The sequence below is a fragment of the Marmota marmota genome, unplaced genomic scaffold, assembly GCF_001458135.2.
Source record: "Marmota marmota marmota unplaced genomic scaffold, marMar, whole genome shotgun sequence".
NCBI classification, from domain to species: Eukaryota; Metazoa; Chordata; class Mammalia; order Rodentia; family Sciuridae; genus Marmota; species Marmota marmota.
Genome location: NW_026003318.1, coordinates 642,899 through 652,706, shown reverse-complemented (window position 1 = coordinate 652,706; position 9,808 = coordinate 642,899).

Here is a 9,808-nt window from a genome sequence, read left to right as displayed (position 1 = left end):
ACACCAAAATGGGTTTTTTCTGCTATCAGGCCCCCTCCTGCATGGCAGGAGTTCTATCTCTTCTCCTTTAAATAAATCCAGCTCCCTTCACTCCTTATCTCAAAACTCTCACCACCACCTGTGTAGCAGTGGTCCACTTTATGCTTTGAATGTTATAACCCTTGCTGCTCTGCCACTGCGAATTGTTTTCCTGTTGGTGGTGGTGCTGGGATTGAACTCAGGGCCTTATACATGCAAGGCAGGTGGTGCACACCTGTGATCCCAGTGGCTCGGGAGGCTGAGGCAGAAGGATCGTGAGTTCAAAGTCAGCTTCAGCAAAAAAAGCAAGTCACTAAGCATCTCTAAATAAAAAATCTAAATAAAAATTAGATTTTGTCTCTAAATAAAAAACAAAATAGGGCTGGCTTAAGGTCCTTGCTTAGCATATGAATGGTCATTTTAAGTGACGGCTGCCACCTTGAAAAGTTTTTCACTTTCCTGACCAAGGGCCTTTCCGAGAAAGGCTCACCACTCCCTCAGACCAACCTAACCCTTCACTGCCGGCATTCTTTTTTTTTTTTTTTTATTAGTTGCTCAAAACATTACAATGATCTTTACATATCATACATATGATTCAAATGGAGTACGTAATTCTTTCCTACCCAAGGGCGATCACCACTCCCTCATACCAACCCCACTTATAACCCCTGGCATTGGGACCCTCCCAGATGGTCCTTATTTGTCAGCTCTGATGAATAAACTTTCATGTGTATCTCTGCCTGGTCTCTGTCTTTCATTTTTCACTTTCCCGTCTCCCGTCCCTCGCCTTCCTTTTCAACTGGGGAGGTGGCTCTGTGGTCGAGTGCCCCAGACTTCAATACCCTGTACCCCCCACTGGGAAAAAAAAAAAAAACCTCAGACTAAAGGACACAACCAATAGCCTTGGCACTTTGTCAATGCCTGTTTAACATAGATTTGGATCAATGCTAATACTGTAACAGTGGTCCACTTTCTGCTTTGAATACAGCCCTTGATGCTCTGCCACTGTGACTGATTTTTTCAATAATGTTTTTTCTCTTCCTCTCCCTGCTCCTCCCAAATCTCTCCCCCTCTCTAATTTCAGTGAAAGCAGGATTACATTTTTTTCCCCATCCTAGGCAGAGGGGTCTGTCCTCAAGTACACACCACCACAGAAACAAAGTACCCCAGACTTTGGGGATTGAAAGATATGGAAAATGAATTCAAAGACATTTTCCCTAAGCTTTTGTCTCACACTTGACCAGCACATGACCCCCCCTTCAAAAAAAATGGGTCACCTGACCCCAATACAATAAGCCCTAGGAAATTTCCCATTGGAATTCCTGTCCCACCCTAATGCATGAGCAGGATGCAAATACAATGAACCCCAGAAATTGTCCTCCTTTCCCACCCTGAACAAAGCCTATATAACCCAGACCCTTGCTTTAGACCACAGCCATTTTCTGCCCTGAAAATGAGACACACCAAGGTTTTACCAGTTGACTTCACTGCTGACTCTTGAATAAAGAAAAGCCTGCTGATCCAAGGTTTGCTTCCCATCTCCCTCCTGCATCCTGTGTGTGTCCTTTGTGCTCAAAGGGATGGCATCAGAAGATAGCAGAGATGCCTGGCATGGTGGTGCATGCCTGCAATCCCAGCAGCTCAGAAGCCAGACTTGGCAAAGGCTAGGCGCTCAGTAACTATGACTACCTCTCAAATTAACAAGTGAATTAAAACTCCAGACAGAAAACATGAGGAATGTAGCCTTTCAGTCACCTCTTTAAAAGCTCCCTTTCTCCTGATGGGCAGAATCACAGCCTCTGGGACAGAAGTCCCATGTGTTTGTCCTTTGCTAGCAAAACAAAAAAACTTTCTCTGTCCTTCTCAAAACTGTGTCCTCATTACTGGTTTGGCATTGAGGACAAGGACCAAAATCTTGGCAACAATACCACAAAACAATATAAGCCGCTGTTCTAGCAAACCCAAAGTGGTTTTCCTACTCTGTGGCCCCCTTCTGCATCTCAGGAGTTTTCTCTCTTCTTGTAATGGAAATTTGGTCCTTGTCCCCAACGTCAATTCATGCCAATTTAATAATGGGACACGGTTTTGAGAAAAAAGAAAAAGAAGATTTATTGCTTTCCTAGCAAAGGAGAAACTGTGATTCTGCCCCTCAGGAAGAACAGGGGACATTTTAAAGGAGCTATTCAAAGGCTACATTTGAGGTATGCCCTGAAAGTAGCTGTGCCCTGATGGTGTGTCAGAATTCACTTGTTAATTTGGAATGTTTTAACTCTCAAGGTCCTCTGGCAGACATCTCCTTCCTCTGGAGCATGAATAACTGAAGGCAATTTTAACTTTTGTCCCTAGGTTAGGGGACAAGAAGAAAGGGGAGAGGGAGAAAAGGAAAAGAAAAACACATCTCTTCAAAAATAAGCCCTTGCTGGGAGCAGTAGCACACATCCCAGCAGCTTGGGAGGCTGGGGCAGGAGGATCACAAGTTCAAAGCTAGCCTCAGCAAAAAGCAAGGTGCTAAGCAATTCAGTGAGACCCTGTCTCTAAATAAAATTCAAAAAAGGGTTGGAAATGTGGCTCCATAGCTGAGTGTCCCTGAGTTCAATCCACAGTACCCCCCTAATAAATAAATAAATAGTTTTAAATATAAGCCCTTATTCAAATAGCCATCATTCAGAGCTATATTCAAAAGGTGAAGTGGACCACTGTTACATTCTCAAGTAAATACTAGTCTGTTTTCTTTTCTCTTCCATTATTGTCCATGCATTTCATTCTTCATATTTGCAAGACAAGAACCCAGAAGAAAATTGGTGACATAGGGAATGTCAATGAGCCAATGAAGAACTGTAAAGGATTTTGCAATCTAAGAGATAAAGCACGCCCCTGATCTCTCAAGACTGTCATTTAAGGAAACCCTCAATTCTTATGTACCTAATGATCAATCTTTTGGCCTGAACAGGAGCGTATGTTTCCCACATAAGCAATAAGAGAATTGTTGTAAAATCTCAAATCTCAAATTTCATGACTTTTTTTTTTCTTGTGCCAGAAATTGAACTCAGGGGCACTTGGCCACTGAGCCACATCCCCAGCCCTATTTTGTATTTTATTTAGACAGGGTCTCATTGAGTTGCTTACACCTCGCCATTCCTGCTGAGGCTGACTTTGAACTGGTAATCCTCCTGTCTCAGCCTCCTGAGCCACTGGGATTAGAGGCATGTGTCACTGCACTCAGCACGATTATGATTTCTTTAATACAATACATGCAAAATATTATTATAATAATCAATCAATACAAGGATGTATACTACTATTAACCATTTGTATTTGTGGTACTGAAACCAAAGTTTTGAGATTAGACTAGATTCCATGCTTTGCCAACTTCCTTCTGGGTTCTTCTCTCACAAACTTGAAGAATAAAATTCACAGACAATAAAAGAAAGGAGTAGGCCTTACTTGAGAAGAGAGAGAACTCCCACAGGTGGGAGGGGTCGACAGCAGGAAACCCATGTGGGGCTGCTAGCCTTGGCTTTCTGTGTAGAAGAAAAGAACCCCAAGGAAGGAAATCAAGAGAAAGGGGAGGTAACTACACCATACCCCAGGTTTATTCTGGGTAAACCTGTGGCAGGGATGCAGGGGAGACTGGGATCTGTCTTCCACTTACAACTTAGAGTAGATATTGAGGAGTGGGGGACATTTTTATAATCAGGCCACTGACAGGAGGTTGCCAGAGAAGGATCCTTTTGGATGGCACTTCTGTTTTTTGAGGTGGTCACTGTTCCGTGTCAACCAGTGTATTCAGGATTCCAGTCCCAGGCAACAGTTTCCTTTTTTAGCATGATGATGGAGTATTGTCTAGAGCTGAGTCAGATGACTGTGAGGTGACTCTTGTTCAAAGGTGAAGGATGGTTCAAAAATGGCATTGTCTGTATCAAGTGCGACCTAACATTCCTGCCTCTGTCTTTTCCTTTGATAAGAAAGCAGTGATGGGAGAAGGGCACCATGCATCCTAAACTGCTTCCCAGTGGGAGGGGGCATGGTTCAGAATTCTTGTAGGCACCATATTAAGCAGTTCTAGTGGAGCTCAGCAGGGGATGTTCTGGATTCTGGTGAGCAGTGGCATGGATGTTCCTCTGTAAAAAGGAGGAGAAAGCCAGAACAGGGAGGACCAATGGCAAGGCCAATGATTAGAGAGAATCGAGAAAAGGGGGTAGGCCAGTTCCTGTCCAGTGGGCAAGTAAAGAGATGAAGACTTATCTTCCAACCAGTGTGATGACGCGCGCCTGTAATCCCAGCAGCTCAGGAGGCTGAGACAGGAGGATCCCAAGTTCAAAGCCAGTCTCAGCAATGGCAAGGTGCTAAGCAACTCAGTGAGACCCTGTCTCTAAATAAAATACAAAATAGGGCTGGGGGTGTGGCTCAGTGGTTGAGTGTCCCTGAATTCAATCACCAGTACACTCCTCCCCCCAAAAAATCTTTCCATATAGAAAGAAGATTCCCTGACTAGAGTCAAGGTGGGCAAAGAGGTGATAGAAGAAAACTCCCATTAGCTGGAGGCAGGGTATTGTAGGGAAATTTTAATATGAGTGTGGTGAGTGGCCATTATGGGCTAGGAGGCTTCCCACTCTGTTGAAAGATGATGTGAGAACAGCACCTTGCAAGCTCTATTTAGCCTGCAAGCCATTTCCATAGGCCTTTTTTAAATATCCAGGCCTGAAAAAGAAGGCACACTGCCAACAGGATACATCAGTGGATGCAGATCACAAGCAAATGTTAATGACATTGAGTACATACACTGACTCAGAGTGCTTATGACCTTGACTACATACTAAAAACAGCCTGCTGGAAGTCTCCAGAGGGAGCCAAACATTGGCCATTTGGGGCCTGCCCAAGGATCCACCCCTTTAGGATTCCTCCCAGTGCAACCTAGCATGTGAAGTCTTCCACAATGATCCCTTAGCAGTGAGGGCAGAGCCCTGCATCCGCAGACCACAACAGCAATATAAGCTGCAACAACATACAACTAGGAGGAACACACCACCCCTTATTGTCACCAAGAGCCACCTCCAGGTGGTGCCTAAACCAGCCCACCATTCCCACAAAGGATCACCACCAGTAGCTGCTGTATGGCTGTTTCTTCAGAAGTCACATGTGCCAAAGCCATACTAATGTTCTTGTGGTGATCTGACATGTATACACAACATTCAGTACCAAGCATGGCAAACCCCCGCCTCCGCTGCGTTGCTGTTAACAAACCAAGTGCCATGCGAATTTGCAGCACAACTTTATGGATTTCGTGCATTTATTTATTTACCAGAGAGAGCCTAGTTTGTATGATTTAAGGCTCGGGCTGGATGCTCACTAATCCACAGGTTCTGTATCCTGTCTAAACACCGCAGTAGTGGGCCCCTTAGCTCTACATTTTTAGCTGGGATCCAGGCCATTCCATCCCAAATACAGTACCCAAACATGAGTAAGAGGCACTAAGTTGTTCTCTGACTGACGTCCCAGTAGGTGCCTTAGTTTCATCCCATGTTGAAGTAGCAGCAAAAGCCTCTTCCAGCCATGTCAATTGTGAAGGGATGTGGTTTGAATTACCAGGGCAGTTCAGCAGGAGAACCCATGGGCCTTTGGGTGCATACCCGGCAGGCAGAGGTGTTTGCTACTCTGGCATAGCTGTGTGCCCAGTTCACAATGGTGTTGGGAGGACACACCTACATAAGACAGGACAAAGCAGTTACAGGTAAAGTCATGTCCACCTGTGAGAATGCATGCCAGCTTTGCATCCCTGGAAATCACAGTGGCCGCCCACTTCCCTGGGTGTGACACCACACTTGTACAGTGTGGACCTGAACTTCAGCAGGCCCTATGTGCACCAGCACCTGGGAATCCATCACTGGCCAGAGGGAAATATCAAAAGTGTCCTTCACAATCTGTTTTCCATTTGCAGAACACAGCCAAGTCACAGGTATGGGGGTGCTTTCACTAGGCACCCATGGCATCATAAGGAGCTCACTCTCCAAACCTTTTTCCCATGGGGCTAACAGGGCTACCCAGTGGAGGTGGGGGCCTTTATTGTCCAGGGCCATGTCCACTCCACAGTTGATCCTGATTCAATCCAGTGGGAGTAGGCAAGAGAACACGCCCTCGATTCCCAAACCCAGGCTTAAACACAACATGTCACCCCAATCTGTTACCTGGATCTGTATAGGGTTGCTGGGTGTGAGCAAAGCCACCACAGAGCTGGTCCCCCTCACCAGAGATGCTCAACCTGAGCTCTCAAAACTGCCCACAAATGCTGTCTCCACCTCTTCATGGAGGTGGGTGGGCTGCAGTTCTAGGTCCTTGCTTAAGCAGGACATTATACCTCTCTATCATGCCCTCAGTCTGCGGGTGGTATGGGCCTGGCAGCCTCCACTTAATCTGGAACTGAGTTGCCATTGCTGCACATCCTGACCTGTTCAGTGAGTCCCTTGATCACTTAATATTGTGATGTATAGCAACAGCAGTCGAATCAGAAGAAGTCCCTTACCCAAGAGGGCTGCTCCCCTTCCTTGAAGGGCAATGGCTCTTTTGGCTTACATTTATAAGCAGGATCTGGTGCTTTCTCAGTTGTATACCGCACTGGCCCTAGAATCTGTTGGTATTCAAGGGTCAAGGGACTAGTAGACAAGGCACTCCTTTGTCCCAAATATGCCCCCCATTTTGCCAGAGTAGGTATGTGGGCTACCCCTGTCCTCAGAGTGACTGCTCAAGTTCATACCCATCCTGTCCCAGGATACGTGGTGCATACCAAAACTTCAGCAGCACCTGTGATGGTCTCTGAGGCCACAGAGCTGAAGCATAGGTACTAGCTGGGGTGCAATAAGGCTCTGCACTCCTCCACAACTGTGGCCAGAAGTCTACTGTTCTTACAGCTGTTCACACCATTGCCACAGGTCCCACCCCATACCCTGCTGGGTTGCATGAACATCCAGCTTGAAAGGCAGATCCAGATACACCATCTGCAGGGCTTGAGTTTTCTTAATAGCTGGTCCCCTGAGTGGCCCAAAAGTCCTGTTCACCTGCTTCAGTCCAATCCCACCATGTCCCTTTCCTCATCAGGGCATACAGAGGAAAAAAAAAACTGGGCCAAATTCGTAGCAAAAGCCCATGAATATCCCAACAAGCCCACATAGACCTGCAGTTTTGCAACCATTGCCTGTCCTAGATATGCCTGGATTTTATCAATAACAGCTTCTAGAACAACTTTTGTCTTAACCTGACCAAACAACATCTAAGAACTTGACCAACAAGCCAGGACCCTGCACCTTAACAGTATTTACTGCCCAGCCATTGATCTCCAAATGGGCCACTAATGGCAGGGTTACAAGCTCTAAATCTGCAAGAGAGTCAGAAGTCAATCAATATAATCAATCACCATAATTAAACATGTGTACATGGGCGGCTGAGTCCACCAGGCCAAGTCACTTATCACCAAACCATGGCATGTTCGGGCTATGTAAATAACTTTGTGGCAACACTTGAAATGTCCACTGCTATCTTCCCATGTAAAAGCAAACTGCTCCTGGCTCTCCAGGGCAAGAACAATAGAGAAGAAAACATTAGCCAGGTCCAACACATAGCTTTATGTGCCTGGCTGCAAGGTCGATTGGCCCATGAGATCATGCCCTGGGGAAGTGCTGCATGCATGGAAGGCACCACTGTATTCAGTTCTCCACAACATACAGTCCTTCTCCACGTGCCCTCAGGCTTCTTCACTGGACACATTATGGAGTTAAAGGGGCTCCGGGTGGGTCAAATTATGCCCACCTTCTCCAGTTCCGGGATAGCAGCTCCAATTTCTGCACATCCCCCTGGGTGGTGGTACTGCCTCATCATCACTGTCCCCCAGGGGTGTGGCAGGACCTGGGCCAGGTGTTTTGCATATCCTCTCATAACCCCCTTCACAACTCACACACACAGATGAAACTCCCCCACCATGGTCTGCAGCCACTGTCCTTGAAGCATATCTACACCAAATTACTCTGGTATAGGAGACACTTAATCGTGTGTGCTTGTGGGGGAAAATGACCTATCCCCATCAGTAAGGATACTACCTTTAACTTGATTGTTGGTCCCCCATAGCCATCAGTATGGACATATGGGCCCAAGAACTTCTCAGGGTTGCACACACCAGGCTGCACTCAGCTCCAGTGTCCACCAGGGCCAATACCCTCTCTACACTGGGGACCAGTGGATAGCAAGCTCCACATGTGATCATGCACTGGGAACTGCAGCATTCAGGGAAGGCACCACTGTATTCAGTTCTCCATAATATACAGTCATTCAGGATGGGCACCTTAGTCACCTCATTTCTCCTAGAAGCAGCCAAATAGTCTTTCAGTTGTACAGGTCAGGCTTCTTGGGATACTAATTTACCTGTGCCCACTCTGATGAGTTGCTGCTCCGGGAGTAGTTGCTTCTGCAGCTCCAGAAGGACCACATTAGGCTGGTTGTCATCTACCCCTGCTGCCAGATCAGTCCTCATCTCATGCAAGACACTCTGATGGCCCTTTCTTCCTTTGTCTTGCATACAGGCCCTCTCCTGTGCACATTTTTGGACTGCTGTCTGCTCTCAGCTTCTCCCAGGCTAGCCATCATGGTAGTAACCTCATTTAATGGGGCGACCAACATATGGGTCTAAAATAGCCATTGAGGACCCAATGTTGCAGGGGGAGCAGGCTGCAGAACCAAGTCTCTCATGCCACTGGTAAATCTTCCATCACCTGGCCCCGTGAATTCAGATTAAACATCACCTGACACATATCAAGCTCTTGTTGAATCTGCTCCAAATCCGCACAGCATTGCCATTTACCCACAGTTCTGGCAGTTCTCCAGGTCAGTCCACACTGTTCATGCAGCTGCATAAAGCAAACTATCAGGCAGTGATGATGGTCTCCATATCTTCAATGTTTCTACAGTTGCTGTCTCAGGATTCTAAGTGGGTGGTGATGGATGCTGGATGCTCCATCTATGGAGAGCAAACAATGCTGTCAAGTCCGAGGTCCCACAGTCACAAAGTCCATGTTGCCAAGGGCTCCCCAGGTTCCTGGCAAAACATCTTACCCAAGCCCACTAATGCTGCCTGGGTGTGTGACTGACATGTGGTATGTTCTGTAACATTCAGTTGCCCCATTGCTGACCCCCAGGGGCCCAGGGCTGCTCATGTTTTATCTCTTGCTGCATGTAGAGTGTGCTCACCACGAGGGCTTCTCCACAGGCTCCTCTTCAGACTCCACCTTCCCCTCAGAGTCATGGATTGGCCTCTCCCCTTCATTACTGAAGTGTTAATGTGTTGCTCAAGGTTTCCTATTTCTCTTGGAGGATGTGGAACTGGACAGCATCCCGCAGAACCTAATGCATGTTTGCATTCAGAGTACTGAGAAAAATCCACCCCAGGGGTCCTGCTGTTTCCCAGGCAGCACTATTTTGTAAGCAGGAACTCAGTTCTTGCAAAGCCTCCTCTATAATCACAGGTGAACCATCCTCTCCATCCCAACTCTCCACAGGAGCCCATGTCAATAGGACTCTGGTGACCTGTGCCAAATGTCACAGATCCCCCCATCTGCTGGGTCAATGCATCTCTCATCTGAAACATCCTGCCAACTACATCAATTAGGCTAAGGCTGAAGCAGAGACTCAAGCCAGGGAAGCAGGGTTTGGGCCTCCAGCAGTTCAGAGAAGATGCAAGATGTCTCTCTCTCTCTCTCTCTCTCTCTCTCTCTCTCTCTCTCTCTATATATATATATATATATATATA